The sequence below is a fragment of the Polyodon spathula genome, chromosome 16, assembly GCF_017654505.1.
Source record: "Polyodon spathula isolate WHYD16114869_AA chromosome 16, ASM1765450v1, whole genome shotgun sequence".
NCBI classification, from domain to species: domain Eukaryota; kingdom Metazoa; phylum Chordata; class Actinopteri; order Acipenseriformes; family Polyodontidae; genus Polyodon; species Polyodon spathula.
Window position 1 is genome coordinate 6075701 of NC_054549.1, and position 23741 is coordinate 6099441.

Genomic DNA, 23741 nt, shown 5'->3' on the forward strand with positions numbered 1-23741 from the left:
TTAAACATATTTAAAACCAAACTTTTCCCACACTTGGTTCCATAATTAACAGTGCCAACAGTCAATTCATCATTCCCTGCACTTGAAAGCTTTGAAATAGTGCTTAGATGCAATTTACATTTTCTACTTCTAATTCTTCTATTTAAAAAGGTCATCATTCACACTGCTGCCTCCGGCAAAACTTATCAGATTACTAATTGATACGCAAAAGAATTGTATTCCAATCAAAGAGTATCATGTTAAAATGGAACCACTTCAAAATGACCAGGCCTGCCTGTTTTCTTCAATAAATTGCTGTTTTAAAAAGACTGTCTGAAGGGATTAAATAACCTAGCATACTGTGTGGACTATTATTTATTTATTGTTTTAACTGGGGGGGGGGGCTGGGGAGGGGCAGGCAGAACACATCTACAGAAAAAAAAAAAATCAATTGTCTACCTTTCTGGAGAAGCTAAAGAATAGCCAGCCAATGCATATCCAAAAATGTCTCAAAACTTTGAGATTAAAACAAACTTGCATACAGTACATACTGCTAAGCATTGTTTGACTTCACAAAAAGGCATTTAAAATGACACACTTCTAAATCTATTGTTTTACAGTTTTTTTTCAAACCTGCGCTACTACTGTAGACGATTTTGGTATACATGTTCATTCTCTCATTTAGATGTATGGTTCACTCAAGCTACCCCGAAGCAACTTTAAAAACAGACAAGCGTCTGTTCAGTTTACTTATAAAGAACTAATGCATGTTGCATTTTTTATTTCTAGGGTTCATTACAAAAGCACCATTAATGTTAATGCTGCAATGAGAACATAGGAGGGCCTGTGTGGACCTTTACTTTAAAATGTGTGATTGAATTAGCACAAGTCCAGCTGTCCCCTTACTAAACAAACAAATAGCTCAGTTGATTGTAGGAACATTTAAACTTTGGTTTTAATATTTTAAATTGCATATGGACTGAAGAGGTTTCAACGTTATGAAAATGTTTTTATTCTACAACAAAGGATTGTTTATAATCTCAATGACTGCTGATGGATTAAATTAAACTCTGATCCAGCAAGAACATAATAAAAACACACACACTGCAAAAGTAGGGCCATCGGAAAGACCTCTCACTGCACCGACTCTCACCATTAACAACAACAAAGGAAGTGGCAAGAAGCATGACATTAATTACATCTGTCCTTGCTCGAACTCATAATCTGTTACAACATGCCCTTCAGCCCAAACCCAGCTGCAGTAGCAAACATGAGTTTGGATTTTAAATGAGTAATCCTCACACATTACCCGCTGATGCATCACTTTCAACAGTCAAAGAAAAACTAGTGTAACCCAAGTCAATTCTGTCATGCAGACAGATTAAATAACATTGCTGCCACAGCCTGCCAAACACCCAGCTGCCACAGTGCAAGTGCTCCAGTACCCCACACTAAAAAATCCTCCTTTAAAATTCCCTTTGATCACAGTTTTCCATTGATTAGGTGAATGTGGGACATTTGCAAATTTGAGCAGCATTTACAGAGAATCACAATTTTATGAAATGGTTCCCAAACTAGCGTTGGTAATTGCATTGTGTTACACAATAGACTTACACAGTTGAGACTTAATGCAGTTTATCCCATCACATCATACAATACCACAAGCAATTAATACTTAGTTTGTACAAAAAAAAAAAAAAAAAGTTTCCAACTGACCAATTAAACTACTTTTTCCCGCCTCCTCTTTGCACACCCTGGTACAAGGCTATGCACAACATTAAACAGAAATACATGGTCCATAACACCCACTTGATGCTTGGGACCTCTGACCAAACTGAAAAATGGCTGCCTTGTTAATCTTTGTGCCTGCATGGGTTGCCAAACAGACACAACAAAAAAAAGTAATAGGAACACTAAAAACTTTCCAGGAGCTGTAAAAACTAACTTTAAAAGAAACAACCAACCACAAACACATTCTTTGTGTTATAACCGATCAATTGCCAACCAATTACCTCAAGCCAAACGCTAGAATTTATAACACCCTCCCACCCAGGTATATTAAATCACTACTGAATCATAAAGCCAGGGTTCACATTTTATTGCAAAGTCGTAGGTAGTATTGTAGGATGTTTAGGAGTTAGAAATAAATGTAAACACTACAAACTGGTTTCAAAAGACCCGGATTACCACTAATCTAGTCCTGTCAAAGATAACCTTAGATAGAACTACTGATAAGGAGTGTCTTGGAAACCAGCTGTAATGTATTAAATTGGACATTAAAACTCATTAGAGAATCAAAAAAGGCACTTACAGTATAACTTTCACTAAACATGAATATTATATGAAATCTGGTTTGATCCTGTATTAAAACCACAGCACTGTGTATTTGCCAACTAAATGCCTTTGAGATTTAAATGCGGCCAGTGTTATGACAGAATATTGTAGAACCCGCATAACTTGTGGTCATTTCAGGTCCAGTGACTGCGTCGGTGGTAATGCAGAGTACTCTCTAACCAGAAAAGCTCATCACCTAACCTTAAAGCTCAACATCTCATCACTCCCCACCCCCTGCTTAACACCACTGCTCTTTCTAATACAACAATCACTTATGACTGCGAGGCTGACTCATCACACAATGCTCCACAGAGGGCAGAACCACATGTGCTCACAGAAGCTTTAGCTGTTAGTACAACAAAAGGAAGTAAAGCTGACTTGTTTTCCCCCAAACAAACTGCAACTGGTCAAGCTGGTATCCTTCTATATATACTTGGCCTGGTTCAAGGTTTTGAGTAAACACAATCTAATAAGGGCCTAATAACAAATGTCTTGCATGAAAGGGATGTTGAGACTTTTCATTTACACAACTCTTGTTTTCACTATATATATGTCCTCAGCACAAAGCTACAAGTGTTGACACATTTGACTGAGACCCAGTTTTACTAATGGGCTTTAAAACTTAATTATTTACAAACACCTATTTATACAAAGCAAGGTACAGTACACAGAGCTCCCAGTGTTGTTTATATGGGTATACATTGCCTGAAGCTGTAAACGATTGCTTATTGGTAATCCTGTAATGATTTTACATTAACATCCTCACGTATCTTGCTGCTGGTTAAAACACATTTTAGCAGAAAGACCCGTGGGTCATTTATGTAGGCAATGATTGATGGATAACCCAACAAAACCTTTACAAAAAAAAAAAAAAAAAAAAAAAAAAACACAACAATCAAGTTCTGTTTCATAAAGCCAAACACTAATAAATCCTTAGCAACCGCATTTCAAGCAGGATGTTGTCTATCAAAAAGTGAAATTAAAATTAAACGATAGGTCACGAAGAGTTTGAATTGGTCAATTTTAAAGTTTCCATCAGTGTGTTAAAATCATCCTACCCCCCCCCCCCCCCCCCCCTTGTTCTTTTTTTTTTTTTTTTTTTTTTTTTTAATTCTCAGTGCACTCACCCGCCAGTCTGTTAATCTTTAAATTCCTGGAGGTGACAGCAAACAACTTCACCGCAACCCAAGCAGCTGTTTCACACTGACCCCAGCGGACCTTTCTCCGTGGCCTGGGCCAAATCCAACGAGCGGGCTGAACAATCTCAGAGCCACTTTATCCGTTACCATCCACTGCCCGGAGAGAGCACTTGCTAACAAAAGCCGGAGGTCCCGCTTGCTTATTCCCTTACACACCGCCAAGACGCTTTAAAACAAAAACGCAGAGCACTCCCGTTTGTGTGTTGTAGTAGTTATAGTAGCTGTAAGTAGTATTATGCAGTTGGCGAAAATCAGAGTTCGCCGTTTACCGACCGGGCTTCTTTTTCACACTCACACACAGACACAAACACGCACAGATCCCCACACACACGCACGCACGCATGCCACGCGCACACACTCTCTCTCTCTCTCTCTCTCTCTCTCTCCTCTCCTCAGCTGTTCAGCAGACACTTCCACATGCCTGACCTAGTCTTTCTTTATCCAGACACTAGTGAAGGAGAACAACCCCCCAAACACAACAGAGAGCGCACTGGAAAACCTGGACTGGATTTTACTCTTGCCAGGACACGGGAACAGGAGCCGTGATTGATGGCAGCTCTTAACAGCACGGTCAGCTCCAAAATGCATCGGCAAGCAAGACACAGGCAGCACATCCCGAGAGTGATCATCTCAGATCCATAGCTGCAGCGAGGAATATTAATGCACCCCTCTGACGTACAACTGCAGATCAAAGACGAATTAAAAAAAAAAAGTCTTTTGTCTAGGCTAATTTAACAAACCAAACAACCACGCTATAGATTTAGCCGTGTTCCAAACGAAAAAAAAAAAAAACTATGACCCGACAGGAGCAGAAAACAATTTAGTCTTCTGACATTTTAAATGTTTGTTACTATCAATGCAATTTCTAAGACAACAAAAAACAGAACTGTAAACAGATTTAACATGCAGTTGAACCACTCTCCGTAGGCCGTCATTCCATTAGCATCTGCAAGCACTACATTCATTACACGCTTCCCATTACAAAGACGTCACAGCAGTTCAAAAAACTAAGGCTTTAAGATCAAAAATACGTATTTAACCAGTGGTTCTTATTTTTATATTCCATATCTGTGCCAATTATCAACAGCCGGTAAGCTTTTATTAACTACTGCTACAATACAAACAAAAGCAGAATAAATAAGGGAGTGTAAATTACATATTGCTGCTTTTCCACTAGACTGGACAGCAGTTATTGAACGCATCTGTCGGTTTTAAAAAGTTTTTGGTCCAGTAATTTACTCAAAGGAAAATTAGATTTAACCTCCTTAGTCACCTTGGGAAATGATATAATTTTTTTTTTAATAAAACATAAACAAAACGATCAAAACACTGGACTGGTAGACATAACATGTACAGATAAACTTGTTTTCTGAAAGAGAATAGATGTCTGACCATCCCCATTAACACTGATCAACATGCATAAAGACAAAAACACTGCAGCCAACAAATAACCCTAATTTGACTGAATAGTTCACTGCAGTCCACTTTTTCCAATAAAAATGCTTTACACACAGGAGAGAAAACTAAAAAAAAAAAAAATTGACTTGATTTACACAGGAACACACCAGTGGGGTATAAGTAAATAAATAAACAAATAGCCATTCCTAAACAAACACAGATAATTATAATACATTCTGTTAAGCTAGTTGATCAGCATTAAAATCCTCCTCACTCTCAACGGCTGGCACAAAATCAATACAAATTGAATTATGTTGTGCTGGCTTTTGTTGTGCTACAAAGCATGCTGCACATCAGCCTTACAATAAGGAGATGTCTGTAGAGATCACATCACTTAAAAATATGATCTCCAACCAAGTAGCATTCAGATAGAGTTATACCTGTACCTGCAAGGACTGACATCAATCCTCAATTCAACCACAACCACAGAGCAGACAGGTGTCTTATCGCTATTCAGAATCAGTTTGGGTCCAATTGCACAAATCCAGAGGGTGAGCCAAACACTGCGGTATTCACAATATTTAATATCCAGAATAAATATTTCCTGGGATATGCGCCGACAAGCATATTCAGAATATTAACACAGTATGCCATTTCATGATAGGAACACACATCACTTAGAGAGAGGGAGAGAAAAAAAAAAAAAAAAACTGTTCTTGGTATATAAATGTGTTCGATCCTGAATTTTCACATGGTCTGAATCATTCTCCAATGTAAAATTACAATCAGAGTTAATGCCCACAGACAAGCTGAAGAATGTCCTACCATGAAAGCAATAGATTGCAACAGAAGTAAACATGCAATTTAATTCAAAACAATGTCATTGCATTTCAAGTCCTCAGGCAAGGTCAGATTTGTTTCCAGATCTGAGAAAAGGCATCAATACTTAATTTTAAAACAAAAAATGCGTAGCCTATACTTCTTTATTGATGGGCACTGTAAAGGCGATCGATGGGCGTTGTGGAATAGTGGACAGATGTAAATGAATGGGTTATTTACAGTGTGTGCCTGTTTACAGAGATCTACTGAACAAATGTTTTCAGTAGATCTCTGTAAACAGGCACACACTGTAAATAAGTTTACAGAAAAAGCAAACCTATTCAAAGCTACCAACAAAAGGCTGAATTATAATTCAATAAAGCTAGTTAGCCTACAAAATGAAAATAATCTTTAATTAAAAAGAATAACCTTTGGGCAAATCTACTGTGCCTCTTCTTGTATTGCAACACACTTCTAGAGTCCAGTTCCAACGAGCAGTAAAACTCCACCTCCAGGTTTTGACCAAACCTCTATTTATCACACAACCCTGTCATGTTGAGCACCATTAACAGATAATGAAAGGAGACAACGGGTGCAGTTACAAGCAAAACACTCTACATTCTACAGGCCTAAGCATGTAGCCAGGGAACAGAGAGTCTACACTCACTATTACACACATTTAGCATTGCAAGGGGGGTTGGGGGTAATTAATCACTAATATCAATTTATTTTTATATGCGGAAAAGGAAAGGGAAATTTACAAAACAATGACCTTCAACAAACAGACATGAGCTTTTGTAGGATTAGCAATAGGGATATACAGTATGATAAAGTAGACTCATAATTCTCTGTACTACATCTAAACATGGAGAGGAGAGAGTGCACTGTTTTTGGTTATTTATTAAATATAACCAAATTAAAATAAGCTCATGGATTAAAACCAAGATCCCTCTGGTAGAACTCAGTAATGCCTGCCCTTCTTACTCAATTACCCTCATGAAAAACAAAGATAATGGATAAAGAGCTGTATACATCTGAAAAGCCTTGCCTGAGTAATCTATACAAACAGAGTTTGAAAGGAAAGAAAATAGCCAGCAAGACAAGTAAGTCAAGCAGTGAAGAGCTGTGGGTAAAACAACAAAAAGAGACTCGCATGGATGCACGAGCCCAGGATCTCACAGACTTGGCAAGGCATTCAAAATGTGGCCCCTTAAGTACTTGGATATCTAGTAACTTCATTTAATAAATTCTGTAGGGACGCAAAGACAAGTTGAACAGAAGCTTTTTTTTTTTTTTTTTTTTTTTTTTTTTTTTTTTTAAGAGGATGCAGTTTAAAACCACCAGCTGGAAACTTCACAGCAAGGAATGCAACACAACCCAGGCCAATGGAGATTTTACCTAATAAGATAATGTTTGCAAATTAGAGAAAAGATTAACAGCCTGATCCTATTGTTTGCCCTCATTGGAGTTCCTGCTACTTAGCAACTACTGTGTCATTTAATGGAATGTACAAGAGATTCTCCCCCCCCCCCACCTCCCTCAAATGTTTAAGAAAAAAAAAAAGTATAACTACACGGGCCGCCAAAAGCTTTTTTAAGGGCTTACATGAAAACAATGGAAACAGAAATTGCCAAGATTTTCTAGGATGATCTCAGTGCCGACCTGTTTTATTACTTTTGTTCCTTCCCTAGAGGTCACATTCACACTCTGTTGCCTGCCATCAGTAACAATCACAATTCTTTTTTTCTTTTGAGAGTGAGAGAGAGACAGAAAGGAGTAACTCCTGCTTACATGAACTCATTTCAGGGCAGGCAATATTTAGCGTCTGGCAAAGGTTTTTGTTTTGGCGCACAAGGCAGACCGATTCCTCGTTTTCACCATCACTTAATTAGCATTACATAATTCTACGGCAGCCAAGGGGGAGGTGAGGAGGTCCGGAAAACACACAAAATCAACCAAAACTACTTACAGAAACATGCTGTAACTGCAGTTAACTGAACTTTAACAAAGGTTACAGTATGAAGGATACACAAGATAAACTCTTTCAGGAAAAAAAAGTAAACATGTCAAGGCAGGATACTGTAAAGTACACACTGTCGACATCAGTAATAATAAACTGTAGGGTTCAGTGTTTGTAGAAAGCACTGGCTCATATACTGCACTATAGGAAATGCTTGCCACATGTTTCCTTTTACAATCACTCCCAAATACGGCGCGTATTCTTATGGAAGGCTAGGACCAGCAGACCCCCTTTTAAAACTCACAATGAGGTCGAGTTTATTTTACGAGGTACTGTCTACATCAGAAACAACACTCAGGAATTAGGGTTATAGATGCAGCAGAGCTCCCTCTTCAGGAATTTCAGGAATTTTTCGTTACTTGGGGGAGCACAGAGCTAAAGCAAAGCTGAATCAGCCCTTTATTTATTTAACATGCCTTTTTCCCTGTATTTGTTTGTACATCGTTAAAAATAATGTTGGTTTATGTGAAGCACTCTCAATAAACCTTTTACACAGAATACCTGGGTCATACAGATCTCTGGTAGGAGACATACTCTTCCACTAAACTGCAGTGCAATACACACGAGTTATGTTAAAACACTTAAAATGGTTGTAGATTTCTACCCTCTAGGATAAAAGGCTGCTTTTAAAAATTTCAGGAGATACCCAAATGGTCTTTGTACAAATCCCTTAACTGTGTGTGCTTGCTCTCTTTACTATCCTCAAACAAACAAAATTCCTCAGGTGACACTTCACACAGAACTCTCTCTCAACGGCATACCCAACACCATCTTTTTCTAGAGTTTTCTGCAAAACAGAAATCTTCATAAAAACAACAATCTAAATTTCCTTTAAAAAAAAAAAAACACATGAAAGAAAAAAATACAAACGCAGCCAAAGAAACAATGTTAAATGGTCTCTTATGTTGTATATCGTTTGTGTTTTACCCATCTAAATGAAAGTTTCCATTACCTGACACGCACTTCCCTGTAGATTTTAACCCCACATTCACGCCATCTACTGGACAAGAGATACTACTGTATGTTAATACAGTATTTTACTACAGAGGTTAATGAATACATTATCCCTGATTGTAATCTTCTAGGTATTAAAAGGGATGTCAATAAAAATAAAATTAAAAAAAAAAATAACACTAAGAACTTATTTAATGATTTAATGAACATGCAGTTTTGTTTCTTCTTTTACACCAATATTCAAATCAAACTCTTCATTCATAAAGCTGTTGAATTTTAATCAATAACAATATTCTCTTGCACTTTACCGACTTCATTAATAATCCATTAACAGAACCCAAAACATGACTTGGCATCTCGCCTTCTAAAACAAAATCCGTTCCTTGTGCTTTTCCGCAAACAAGTGTCAACAGCACAGAAAAAAAATATATACTGCACACTGCTTAATACAAATAAAAACATCCAAGATTTACTTCTGTGAGCACTACAGTATATTAAGAGCCCATCTGTAGTTCATCTGGCTCCTCAAAAAAAAAAAGCTTAAAAACTTGAGTCTATAGTGTAAACAGCCTTTTAAAATATGCTTCAATAAAGTCAAGTATTTAAAACAGCATTCCCATCAGAACAAATTATAGCCTACATTGTTAGAGATTTGTATAAAATGGCTGCAGCATATCTAAAAACTAGTAATTATTCTTTGTTTAAATATTAATATTATGATTTATTTTGTTTTCTGTGCCATTTGTAACTATGCACAGGTGAAAAGAACCCTTGTCTATAGATCATTTCACAGTTTGGTGCAGTCTCTCCCACACTTTGTCAGCATATTCAACCCTGACAAGGAGGACCGCCTTCTGCTTGGGTAATTAAATCCAGGGAATGTTATGAGAAAAGAACGCCAACTGTGGAAAACTATATTATAATGACATATCTGTTTGTGCTTGGGCTAAATAAGATCCTTGGGAACAGAGGTGTGTAATAAACGTATAATTCTTTGCACTACACACCCCAATGCTGCCAGAAGCACTTCGGCGCTTGTATCTGAAACACAGGGAACTCCATCCTCTGTTTCCAGGGTTGTATTGGCATTATGTAACTGGTGACAGACAGTGTTTTTCACAGTGCAGGTTTCTTGCAATAGGCTCCAAAGTTTAGTGCTGCTCATTGTGGAATTAAACCATGCACATGATTATTCAATTTGTCTGTTAGTAGCATACACACTAGTTGTCGTCACACGTGATCCTACAAGCCTGTGTTTGCATACAGTGATATCCAAAGGCTCTACAGTTTAATGTCCAACAGTTTGTACTGCATCTTGCCAAAAACCGGAGGCTTTCAGCCGTGATTCATGAATATTTTAAAAGTGAAAGAAATCCTTCCCACGGCTAATGTAAGAGTAAAAGGCAGGCTGAATGATTTAACATTAACGCTATAAAACAAATCTTTCCAAAGGCCAACAGCCGGTCAAATATATTCAAACTCTCAACATCAACATTTGGCAAGCGAAGGCCTTTTATCTATTACTGTACATATAAAACGTCAGGGAAAAACAAGCACAGTTTGCAGGTAACATTTCAAACTTGCAGCTGCACTTAGATTGCGTGAGATCTTGACGTGTAGAAGACACCAGTGATGGAGGACTCTGTTAAGGAACGGGAAAGTGCTGACAGCAGGGCTTCTGACTAAATATACTGTATTGACAGGGGAATGCTACAGGGAGACAGACAGCTAAACTATAATAATAGTCTGCATTTCTAGCTTTGACTGAAAACACAGTTATGCACGGTGGTTAGAGCATGAGGCCATAACTGTGTGTCTTCTCAAAAGACTAACATCTGTTTTAACTGCACTATCCTTCTTCTGTTTTCATCTCAACTGCAGCAGCAACTGTTTATAAAGTAACGTGGACACAGCACACAGTGCAAGTATTGTTCTAGATATCTGCATAGCACATTGCCAGTCTAAATGGCACAGACTACATGTTTTGGTACCTGTATTTTTGGCTAACTATCACTAAAAGCTTGGAGAAACAATGCCCCATTTCAATTGACAGAATCTGCTGCTGTTAGTCCCAGCTTGTCCTTATTTGCTGGAAACACAGAAAAGCCCAGTCTTCAAGTTCAAATTTGAGGTTTCCTCTAAGTAGCTGGTGACTGATATGAAACAGCAAGAGCAACAAAGCTGTACATTTAAGGGCCCACTCACTGTGCTCAGTTTATTTCAGTGGGTTTAGATCATTTCAAATATGAATGCTCCAAAGAACTCATTCCTCTGCAGAGTTCAGTTTCTGGCAGGCAATGCTTTTGTTTATTTATTTTGAATTGCACACTTAAAGCCAAACCCAAACACAAGCAGAACTGATTTAAAAAATATGGTGATATACAGCTTCAAAACGGCATATTAAAAAGGGGACTTTGCACATCCTCCACCTGCTTGTACAGTATAAGCAGCTGGTGCACTGGAACTGTACAAATGTTAGACAATGGCTAATTAAATAAATTATGATCTCTAGACACACTCTCAAAGGTTGATTTATAATATCTGAATTATATTCTTCAGTGTATCCAAGCCATAAAATATCCATGCCCTTCAAAAAGGTGAACGGAATCGGAACAGGATCTGACATCGTTTTAGTCCCATTTTATTTAAACTACACTACTTTACCTCTCAGTTCTGTTTGTTCTCAAATTACACCAATGTTTTAATGTCACTCCCCCCCTGCCATATACAGGACCCACTAACATAAAAACACAACAATGCAGCATGCACACAAATGTTTATATTTGAAATTGTAACACCAGCTGCTCAATTCCCGTTACACTTGCTCTCTCAAAATAGTTTTCTCTGATGATCAAACCACCACAGGCAGAAGGAAACTGGCAGGTCTGTCCTGCCAATGCCATGAGATCGAAATCAGAACAAAAGGCATTGCTTTTTCCTTTACATTGCACACGTATAGTCCAAATCAAAGCAACCATCAATATTGAGTGAAGGTAGGGTTTCTCCATTAAGGGGGGGGGGGATTAAACAAAAACAGCCCCCCCCCCATTTTATCTGTAGGTTTGTTTCAAAATTGTATGTTACTATTAAGGCCACCTTGGATTTATTTCTTTATTTTTTTTTTTAGATAATTGATTTTTAAGTATAGCATTAAAAAAAAAACAACAAGCGACATGATCTTAATTATAAAAACAGTGTTTTTTTATAAAGAATCTCGCAAAAGGACAAATAGCACACTTTACAGTACTGCTAACAAATCAGATACAAAGCCTTGCAAAGTATTTTTTAATGACGCACGTTTGCAATTATGCAGCGCTTTATAGTCTAGACCAAACTTGCAATCAATTAGCCCCATCAGAAGGATGTTCCGACACACTTCTCTAGTAATTTCTTCATAACCTTCAAGTATCACGATTTAGTCAAAAGGTTTGCAGCCTGCTCTCATAATACCTCTTAGTAAAGCTTGTTCTACTGTCTAATCCTGGCTGCTCAATTTATACAGGAAACAGCAGGGTGGAAAATCTGCTGAAGATTTGCTAACAGGATTACCACCTAATGAGAACCACCATGCACAATATTTAGAAAGAAAAGCAGATATGTAGGGACTCTCTGAAGGGCATTTCAACTGATAATTCATCCCTAAAGCAGCAGTAAGGGACTCCCCATTCACCTGTTCTCGCTCACACTGGCAAACTAAAATGGTTAGCAACATCAATTTCAAAAGTACTATCCCCGCTTAGCCTTAGCAAGTTTAATATGGATTTATGGGAATATTGCTAAAACTACAATAACCATGACCGATTCAATACAAGCACCTTCATTTTTAAATGGACAAGAAGCAGGTTAAGAACAAAGTAAAACTGTAAGCAGTTTTAAAACTGTTTGGATTTTATGAAAGAAGATTCTAATAAAACAGAAACCCCCAAGACAAACTACTGTAAACATTTCAGGGTGTTACATGAAAAGAAACTTGCAAGTCTCAGGCTTAGGAGACAGAGGTTTACATAACAGAATCACATCTAAAATAAGGAGGGAGTTGCAACAGAGAAGAGGGTTAGGAGAAAATATCTGTGGCTAATGCAGCAGATAAGAGAAAAGGATCTCTTTTCTTCTGCTGCCTACATGTTAACTAACCTTGACTGCATTCAATTCTGAGTGCTCCAGTACCGTCCTCCAATACCGTATTGAGCACTGAAACAGAGCTTCAAATTCTGAAGAGAAAAAAAATAAAATAAATAAATAAATAGCAAACTAGGAATATTTAAAAAAAAAAAAAACATCACTTAAAAGATCTAGCACGTGCCCATTTTAATTTAATTACTATCAGTTGTAAATCAGTTGTACTGTTTCGGAATGTTCAATTTGCATGCGGCTGCTTTGCTCTATAAATAAAGAATTTAATACAAGACAAAACAATAAACTATTGTCAGCTTAAAAATCTAAAAATAGGAATATGCTGGAACTGCCATTTAGGGTGAAATTTAAAAGATGCTCTTCATCATGAAACTACATTTTAAATCAGCGGTAGATCATTGAGGTGCATTGTTAAGTGACATTTCTACAGATCTATTGATTGTGCTGAAAATACATTTTAAAAGAGATATTTATACTGCCCTCTACAGCATACTGGCAAACTGTTCTCCTCAGAGCTACAGACCTCAGCAATCAAAACATTGTGACAGTTGGATGCCTTGCAGCATCAGTTCAATACTAACGCTCCGATTTAAAATTCATTTACAGACTGAAACGATTCAAAACCATTTAAAAACCTGTACTGCCAAAATGAAAAAATAAATAGAAAAAAAAGTGTGTCAACATTTCAACTGTTATTCTTACACTAATACAAACCATAAGCGTGGGATCACACAAGTTACTCTAATATATTTGTGAAAGCGTTTTAAAAGTAGAAATTAACTAGAAAAACAGATTAATATGCATTAATAGCCGAATGCATCTTGTAAAATGACAAGACAGAATTTATCGCATTCAGGGTATACAGTATATTGATCCCTAAATGTGACCAGTACCTAAAAATGAATGAAAATGTAAAGTGTCAAAGTATTTCACCAGTTACGTCTATCTACGAAAGGTAGATTATGACTGTGCTTGTTCTTTTTTTACACTGTACAGCAGAGCTGTCAAGCGGAAGTCTCTTAGCCAGGCACGGCTCATTGAGTCCTGCAATACGGCTCTCTTGATTTCAGAGGTGAAATATCCCATTTAAGGCTGTTGATGGGTTTGAAAAGTTGTGTTTTGTAGGCGGTGTAGCTAAACTAATGTGTTAAGCAAAAAATACTGGCAGTGTCTAGTTGGGGAGGGAAGAAAAAAAAAAAAAAGTTTCATGCATTTCTTTGCTATTATTTAGTAAACTAAATCTATACAGAAAAAGGTTTCCAGTCTGAAATGCTTACATTTGTATTCAGTTTGTGACTTTCTTGCTCTTAACTAAAAAGGCTGGACAACTCACATAGGATTTTTAAAATGATATGCTGCTTCCCTGTACAGTTAGCATTTAGAGGGAAAAACAAGAATCTAGGTGTACCCTACTTGTAAGTCACTCCAACACCCAGGTGTGAATAAAGATGTGTATTTTGTTGCAGTTTCATAGTTATTATCATGCAATCTAGACAGATTCTACTCCAGCAAACTGTCACCGTACACAGTGACAACTAACCCACTGTGACAACCAAAGCTAAACTGCAAGTCTCTCACCCAGCAGGCTCCCAAGGACTTTGCTGATGTCTGCAGGATTTACAAAGAAATCGACAATAAAAAGCCATGCTTGGTGTCCTAGTTTATTATCAAAATGAATAAAATATAACTAGCACTTTGCAATTTACTATAGTTTGCTCGATTCAGTGCGCTGATAAATTGCTACAATTAAAATATTGTGCAGTCATTCCTTCCTGTATCATAGTTTAACGTTTAGGCATTTGTAAACAGCAAACATGCACACGCCTCTATGCACAGGTACTGTAGCAGCAGGAAACTGAATGGGCTGTGTGGGATTTGTATTGCAGAACTGTTTCGGTTCCTTAAATACGATGCAATAGTACAAATTAATCTGCCTACTTTTGTACAATTCTGCTTTGATTTCTATTGCTTAAAAAACAAAAAAAAGAAGACTTTCCAAGAAGCATCTAAACAGAGATTGAGCCATGAAACAAAATTATGCATTTACTTGCTGACTGTCAGATAAAACAAAACAGTTACACATATAAAATTAACTGCAGTGACTGAGTTGGCTTGATAAGTGAACTCGGCCAACGGAAGAATTGCTTTCTGTTGGATCCAATTGAATGCATTCTTGTTTGCTTAAAAGAATGTGTGAACTGTTAGCCACAATTGGAGTCACATTAAAATATTATTCAATGACTAACACAGGACATTACATAGCCTTGACCTAAAGCAGAAATAATACAACCAAAAGATGTATATTAAATTATATTTAACCGCTGAAATAAAAATAACTTGACTTTCAACAGCTCAAGGAGGACTCAATTTTACATCATGGTAACATTGTACAATAAGGCTGTATAATGCGGAGTGAACACAGTGTTACATTGTCCTCTTCCTGGCACATCAATTCCATGCTTGAGATGAAGCCGGATCTCTTTGAAAGTGAAAGAGCAGGCTTTGATTCTACTTATCTTATCCTGCTCTCCACAGTAGGTTTATATCAGAGCATTAGAACAAGATCACAGCTTGTGCATTTGATACTGTAAATATGTTAGCGCTGCACCTACAGTACAGGTCCACATTGTGTCAAGTAGTAGTTCCACACATTATGGAATGTGATTAATACTCTTTTCTATCTGCAGTGTTTACCGAGAGGATTGCATTGCGTTCTCATCAGATCAGCATTGCTGCCAACACTGATTACGAACAAGCCGCTATTCGTTTCCCTTTAGATAGTGGCATTACAAATATCACCTTACAAGACACATGAATTAACTTAACCTTAGCATCCAACAGTACTCTGCTCCAGAAAATAAAAACATGCTCGTCGCTTATGATTTAAGTGCCTCAGGAGGGGGGACAACACATTACTATAACAAAAGGTCATTCTCACGACAATGTAAAAAGCAAGTTACATCACAATGTAGTTGGAGGAACGGCACGACTCAGTAAAGATTGTCAGTCGATACTGTAGTTAATACAAATAGTATTTTTCCACATTTTCAAAACACAAGGAATTGCTTAGGATCAGCAAGTTTATTGGCATGTTACTATGTTTTATCTGGTTCAAAATTATCACATTTAAACAACATGCTCCCTTTCTTAAGGCAGTTTACAAAACTACTGCAGTACATTTTACAAAGATGTTGGGGATAGTTCCAGCTCACCAGCCTCGCTTTGTAAATCTACTGTAGGACCATAGGAAAGGGTTTGCTTTTCTACAAAACAATAAAAAACTGTTATATGGTGTAGGAGAGTAGCAGTGTGCTAATGCAGTAAATATTAACCAAGAAATAAAACCCTTCTAATGGCGCGCTTTCAAGTTCTTGATATTTCCAGTAGATAAAGGAGTTGGCTCTCAAACACACATTCATTTTCAATGCATATTCCAAAGATTAATGCACAAACAGAAAGCATGCCATACTTACATTCAAATGATGCTGTTTTTTAAAAACCAGGAATGAAGGAGGACAGAGGTGGCAGAAATTGTAGAATTAAAATAATGTAGGCCTAACTTTTATGATTTTTATTAAAAACAAAATTCTGCTGTTTTTTTCCCCCTTTATATTTTCAAAATAAACCACAACTCAAAATGACTCAAGTCTGAATATGTGAAGTCCTCTGTTTTATTTGAAAAGACAGAACAGTGTAATGTAATAGTACAATACTTGCTTTATGATATGCCTACACATCTGCTTTATGTGAAAAATATCATCCACTTGTATGGGTAATATTTAGCATTGAGAAACACTATACATGATGAATAATGCACTGTATCTGTAACAAATTAGTTTGCAGCATGATGCTGTAGTTATGGCCATGCACAATGGGATCTCATCCAAACTAGAAAAAAACCCGATCATATGACACATGCTTGCAGGAGGCTGGCACTAGGAAATGCATACAATATACGAGCATAAGGGTAATTTGCCCCCAGGGCAACAAGATAGGGCCAACATTTGCCCTGTGTTACTGGTTTTGAAATATTCAGCTCCATTAAATGATTTACTAAATACTGTTCACACCTTTAAAAGAGATTGTTTAAATTCCCATCTCAAGAGGATTATTTGGTAATTGTATTCAATGCATTCAAAATGACTCATTCTAATACAAGAAACCACACCAAGTACTGTAAAAGAAAAATCAGCATGTGACAGAATTCACCATGCGTAGTATATAAAGCCTAAACCAGCAAGCTGTTACAGTAGTTGACTACAAAATGGGTCAAAGGGCAGAATTTTTATATGGGCATGATTGAGAGTGCCCAGATTGTCAGAGAATCTGTATCCCAGACTGCAACCAGAAGATAATAAATCAAGAACCTTCATCAATGAAACGCAACCACTTGGAAGATAGCAACTGATCCATCTCCGTGCTGTCGACAGGGACCAACAGACTGCATAGTATTGCAACATCTGAAAGGAGGCAATCAATATGCACAATAACCCAAACGCTCAATACAGGGAACGAGCAAGCTGTATTGACCAGGCTGGAAGGATTTTCACCAGGTACTGAGGTTGAGATTACTTACTAAAAGAAGCCACACCCTAAAAGGACTCATGAGTTTTGCTGGTCCATCGTCTGAACTAGTTCAAGCCTGTTGTATTAGAGACAATTCCATTATTAGAAGGCTATTTTCATTGCCAACTTCACAGGCTAGTACAGCCAATTGCTCTGCACTCCAAGCAACACAATGATTGCTGATTCGCTATTTACAGAAAACACAATCCTCTCACTTCCCTTTCTGAGCCTCTGCAGCAAATGCACAGAGCTCACTTACAGATTAATTTTCAGAACGTCTGGACAGTGTATCAGAGAAGAAAACACCAGAACTCCCCAATTAAAAACTAAACAGCGAACTGAATATCTGCAAAACACGTTTGTGAACCCAGCGTGTGTTGTTATCCAGAACATTTGATAACAAGCAGATTTGTAGTTATGCTGTAAACTAATTTCAAAGCCCAATTTGGTACACAGCTAGAAAAAAATGTACTTAATTATAAAGGATATACCACATCCTGATTAAGTATAATTGGACAGTAAGCAGGCGTGCATGCATGCAGCCTGGGTATACTCCCAGTGCTACGTCAAACAAATCAATAGATCCAACTTCTCCCTGAAACAAACAGGAACAATCAAAACCCAGCTCTTACAGTCAAAGCATGTGCTCTGAGCCCAAGGCAACCCTCTTGACAGTTTAAAATTCCAACTTGTCCTTTTCTCCAGTGATCTCTAGTATTTGAAAGGCATCAGCGCCTTCCCTGCACTGACTGCCGACACCTAATCTCTTCTTCTCCTAAGAGAGTTCTCAATTGAAGCCGAGCAAGAAAATAGCCTGAATCAGACAACACACTGCTTCCTTCGGTTAGCAGTCAGGCTATCAGTGCTGTGTTACAATAAGGGGAGGCACTTAATTAAAGGAGGGGGAAGGTTAAAAAGGAACATGCACTTTATAAATAGGTAAACCGTGACCTACTGGAAAGCTTCACTAAAAAAAAAAAAAAAATAGAATTATTTTAAAAGAGACATTGAAATGTAGAGAAACAGTAGAGCAACTATAGTTACAGTGTATAGTTAAGTGTAAGAGCGAGCTATTGATCTGGCCCAGTTATGCTACAATTGATACTGGCTGTACACCAAATGCATGTTCGATACACTGCAGGAGGAATTAGGTCTTTAGACACTACATTTTAAATTCTTACAGGTTTAAGGCTTAATTCATCTCCCGTAATAAATGTTAGTTTTAGTTTTATTTCAAAGTTAATGGGATTTTGGCTTAATGCACAACAGCTGACTTCCAGAGCACAGACTGCGTATGATGAAATGAAAAGGTAGTCGACAACATTCTCGGTTAAGCTTGAAATTTGATATATAGTGCATGAATATTTTATGAGACGCAAAACAAACAAACGTTTGATTTTGACAAAAAAATGACTCTGATAAATTCTTCATTTTAAAATCAAAACAAACAACCTCAGCAAATCACTTTTTGTTGGAAGAATCTTAACAGGAACGCTGAAGAATCTATGGTAATGAACAACTGTATGGCGTTTAGGCAACAATAAATACATCTTATTAGCATTCATTTGAATATTTTAGTATAATTTCTAGTATGATGACAACTTGACCATACCAGCTTGTCATGAGAAATACATTTTAATTTTAGCTGCAGGGTTTTTTGCCCTAAACCCCCCCCCCCCCCCCTCATTTGTTCATCAAGACAAAGATAACAGTCTGATAGTTTTAGCCTCCCCACCATGCATTTTATAAAAATAATCAATACAAGCCTGCAGCTTCAGCTATTTAAACAGTGGGTATCAATTTCAATTTCAGTAGGCAAGAACACCAGAACTGCCTACTTGCTTTCTCCTTTGTGTTAGAAATGACAGTGAAAAACTGGGAGGAAACATGTTCAAGGCTTAACAGCGTCTCCTTGGTTCAAATACTGTACATAAAACAAGAGTCAGAAAAACCCTAAATTCATGTTCTGCAGGTGCAGCAATTCCTTTTTAGAATCAGCAGAATACACCCTTTATTTTAAAGCGATTCTGTCTACAGCAGGGTTGGCTCAGTGTTATTTCATATCAGCAGGCTGTCTGCAAGCCTGCCACAGTAACCATCTCCAATGTATACTTTTAATGAATACAATAAAAAAGGGAAAGTATGTGTTTGTGCAATGGGTCCAATGTCAGTCCTGCTGCAAATTCACAGATACCGCACTCCCACTCCCTGTGTCAAGTGCTTTGAGCTGACTACAACATAAACACAGATGTTGTGCACGAAACTCTAGGACAGTGTTTTATCTCCTATGACAGCTTAGGCGATGTTGGAATCAAACATACAGTACAGCAAGCAAGTATTTCTTTTAACAAAGTGTCAGGGAAAGATAGTACAAAAGAACTGCTTGCAAGCTGAGGACATATTGATGGGTACAGAATCCTTCAGGCATTAGCCAGCATTATGCAACTCACAGCAGCTTAGGAATCGGTATTATTGCAGCTACCAGTATCCGTCAAAGCCAATTACCCTTGGGAATTCCGAGGGCGAGGAGCACTGGGCGTCACGTACACTAAGCCGTCCAAGGCTGTAACACTAGATCTGTGGGTATCCGTCAACGCCAATTATTTAAATGTTTTACTAATGCCAGGATAAACCTGATCAGTGTGTAACAAAGCTATTTTACCAAATTGTACATTTAACAAAAGGATTATAACAACCGTAGCGCAGGCACCAGCATGTCTCACTGCCAGGCCAAACTTTGCTTTTTCGGCTCAGCAATGCAGTCACCAAATCTGCCAAAATGGATTTATCGAAATGGCCTTTTAGTAGACATTTCCAAACAAAGGCAAAAAAGCTTGAGAAAAATATTTGGGACATACAAGAGAGACAGCAACAATAACCCTGGTTTGGAAAGAAACGTTTTGCATTCACTGAATGTGCTAGAATAACAATACAAAAAGTGCTGCATGCTTTAGAGAGGCTTGAAACATATCATGTTTGAAAAAGCCTTATATGGAGATGAAATATAATATACAATGTAATAAATACTATGTGGCGATTATTTCTGCAAAAATGGCAGGTTATAGTTTCAGACTGTGATTGTCAAAGAATAATCTAGTAGAATTACTCATGTCATTCAATAGGGCTGTTGGTTTAGCTGAAATGTGTTAATCTCCGGTTTCATAAGAACGTGTTCCTCTCCCCAATACACAAGTAGGCACTTTCATTTAACACATTCATTATGCAGGCTAATAATATTCATAATAGTGCAACAAACATATTTACAAAGACATAAAAAGGACTAGTAACTGCATAAGAGAGAGACTGGGGAATCAAATAGAACATAAAAATACAGAGGCACCATTTTGATATATTCCTAGTAAAAACAGTGGATTGAAAAAGAGTTACAGAAAAGCCTGTTAAATGGCCTTTTTTTATTCCTCATTTCAACCTCTAAAAATCAAGTGTTCTTTATACATTAGGAGAATCATGCACGGATCGTGTTTTAATACTTTAATATAGCTAAATGAATGTGGATCAATATTATTTGAATTTTTTTGAAAGGTCTGTTTATGAAATGCAATCATCCTTCATTAAAAATGCAAGCTGCGCTTCAGTGCGAGGATAGCGTAAATGATTCATGGTTTGATATCTCTCCCGTATAATCTCCTCCTCATGGGAGCCTTCATTGGACGCTTCGTCGCACTACTCAAGCTGCTATTATTAAAAACACGCTTCCCTGTGATAAGGAGAAACACAGACAGCACCAAAGAGAGAAAAGAACAATCACTAAAATCATACTTCTTACCCTCAACAGTTTAACAGCTAGCAGAATGCACTCTCTCAATCCCATGTCAAATTAAAGCTGCATAACGAAGGCAGATCTGTCACACTCTGACACTACAGGTGTACGTTAAAACAATGTGCTAATTGACGGGATCAAAACCTAGACAATTTAGAGAAAACCGCAAGAACTGCATTCCAATTGCCCATTAGATTTTGGAATATGGGAGTCAAACTGTACACCAAATTGTATAACCCTTTAAATATCAATTTTCACAACTGCGTTTGTTTTACCTACTCCTTCCTGGTGCATTTCTGAAATATTCCAAAGGTTTTTCCTCCCTCCCTCCCTTCCATAAGGATATCCAGTTCCAGCTTGCCATACATTTTTTTTTAACATAATAATAAATAGTGATTTGTGTTAAAGGTCACCAATGATCCTGATTGTAGGGAAGTAGTACTTTACATCTCAAACCCAGCCATAATGATCAAACCACTTCCTCGGCTTTTACTGCATTCATTAATATTAAACAGCACTTTTTTTCTATTGCAAAAGGTATTCTTGTTCAACAACAGCAACAAAAAGCAGTATCAAAATTGTCATTTTTATATAAAAAAAAAATAGATATCAGCAGATGTAATAAAACGCCCTAGTCTATAAGGCTTCGGAGTCGCCTCGTTACAGAATAAAAAAATTTAAATCCTATTCAATATTCTCTCATTACTTTGAGTAATGAATATTTTTTCTGACACCTAATCAAGATGAAGATGTATATTTTGCACAGATAAATCCTTGTCTATTTGCCATGTTAATATAAAAATAAATGACAGGGGAAAAGAATTTAGCTGCAACACCATATAGTATATCAGCACCTTTTAGACTACCCTCTGTTCTTGTAAGAATATGTCTGCTCCAAGCATCGGTATATGACAGCGTTATCTCTTTTTAGCATTGACACGATATTTTACAGTACACTTTTGCAGTGTGTTTGTGCTCAATTGCCCCTATTTCCCACCAGATTCATTACAACAGCATTACCAAGTCAAATCAGGTAATTCTGCAGTGCAAACTGAAACACACTGCACATATATTTAACCAGGGTTAATTCAAAGAGGAATTCTCTTTCAAGCAGAGGGTCTCCGAGGCCATTCAAACAGAAAGTGAAGAATAGATTTGCTTTAAAGACCATGTTTTTTAAAATATTTTTTATTATAGATTTTGTGCTTACTTTAAAGTCTAATTTCAGTCTTTCATGTTATTGTGTTTTTTTTATTTTTTTATCATTGATGTCTACTGTTAAGGCAATAGCTTTTCTGCTTTCACATGTCAGGGAGAATTAAACCACACTTGTCATGTTTTCAATGTATCACTTGTTGGTTCAGACAGTACATCTTGCTTTATTTTTTCCCCCTCACTTTGCAATGAGCATATCCACTTCATATGTCTATCATCTGCTTTTTATCACCCTGATTTAAAATACAATCATTCAAAAAGGTTTATGGGCTTATTTAAACAAAGATATGCATGCTGTATCTATTTCACTGTAGAAAGTAAAGGAGGCAGAATTTCAGATTGTATGACACAAATGTATACAGCTACCTATATATGGCAAGAAAATCCATATGATGAATAATTACAATCAATTTCTTTCAAAAAGCACACAGTAATATTTGTTAATTATAACCAAAGAAAGACATGCTTTCAAACCAAGGTCATGCATAGTAAAACAACCCTAGTAGCCATTGGGAACCCTCAGCCATTACACACTCATCTGGCCACACACCCAACCACAAGCTTGTTAAATTATGTACAAATTAATGGCAACTGTCAGTCAGTGGGGGTTTAAGTGTCTCATTTTACATTAAGACAGGAAAACTCTAATAGTCTTTTTCAAGTAGGCCAAATCCTTGAGGAGGGTTATTTATTATTACTATTACAGAACGTAAGAACAATCTGTGTATTTAATACAGCGCTTTCTCATCGTTACACAATTCAATAATGCAGTACTGTTTAGGGACCTTCACTAAGTCACTGTGCTCAATAAATTTGGGCATTCAATCAGACAGCAAAAGTACTAAGGGAGCACAGAATTGTACTTGTATATGTTAATCTGATTTTCATTATATATACACTGCACACACACACTGTATTTATAAACACACACCTTTTGCATGAATACCCAACCAAGGTCAAAACAATAACTATGCCCTGAATCCCACTGACAAAAGGTTCTCAGCTCAGGATGACTGATCTGTATGAAAAGGCAGTACATAAAATATGATGTCCTGAAGTACAGGCTGGTGCAGGGAGGCCTGGGAGGCAGAGAGTGAGAATAAGTGCAAACAGTAATCTACATACAGCAGGCTGTTGGGTACAGACTAGCTGGGCTAGACCTTTTTGCTGGTCATCCTCAACCTGTCTTTATTTCATGTCACTGTACAGTACTTGGTTTACAGTTTAACACCACCCGCCAATCACCAGCCTTAAAAAAAAAAAAAAAAAAAAAAAAAAAAAAAAAAAAAAAAAAAAAGGCTTTTTTTGTTTTTATAATAGCAGCTTGTAAAGTGCACAGAAA

General features: G+C 37.2%; 1 protein-coding gene across 4 annotated transcripts in view; it reads right to left on the reverse strand.

Moving 5' to 3' along the window:
• Window positions 1–23741, reverse strand: part of LOC121328822 (arginine-glutamic acid dipeptide repeats protein-like) — a 124043-nt gene that overhangs the window by 91276 nt on the left and 9026 nt on the right. For 2 of the 4 annotated variants that reach the window (XM_041273906.1, XM_041273903.1), the window contains exon 1: window positions 12838–12920. The exons of 1 other annotated variant lie outside the window; for it this stretch is intronic. The gene's annotated coding sequence lies outside the window, so the exon portion shown is untranslated. Of the gene's footprint in view, window positions 1–3440; window positions 3822–12837; window positions 12921–23741 lie in introns of those variants that run through there. One more of the 4 variants, XM_041273904.1, reaches the window with a different exon arrangement.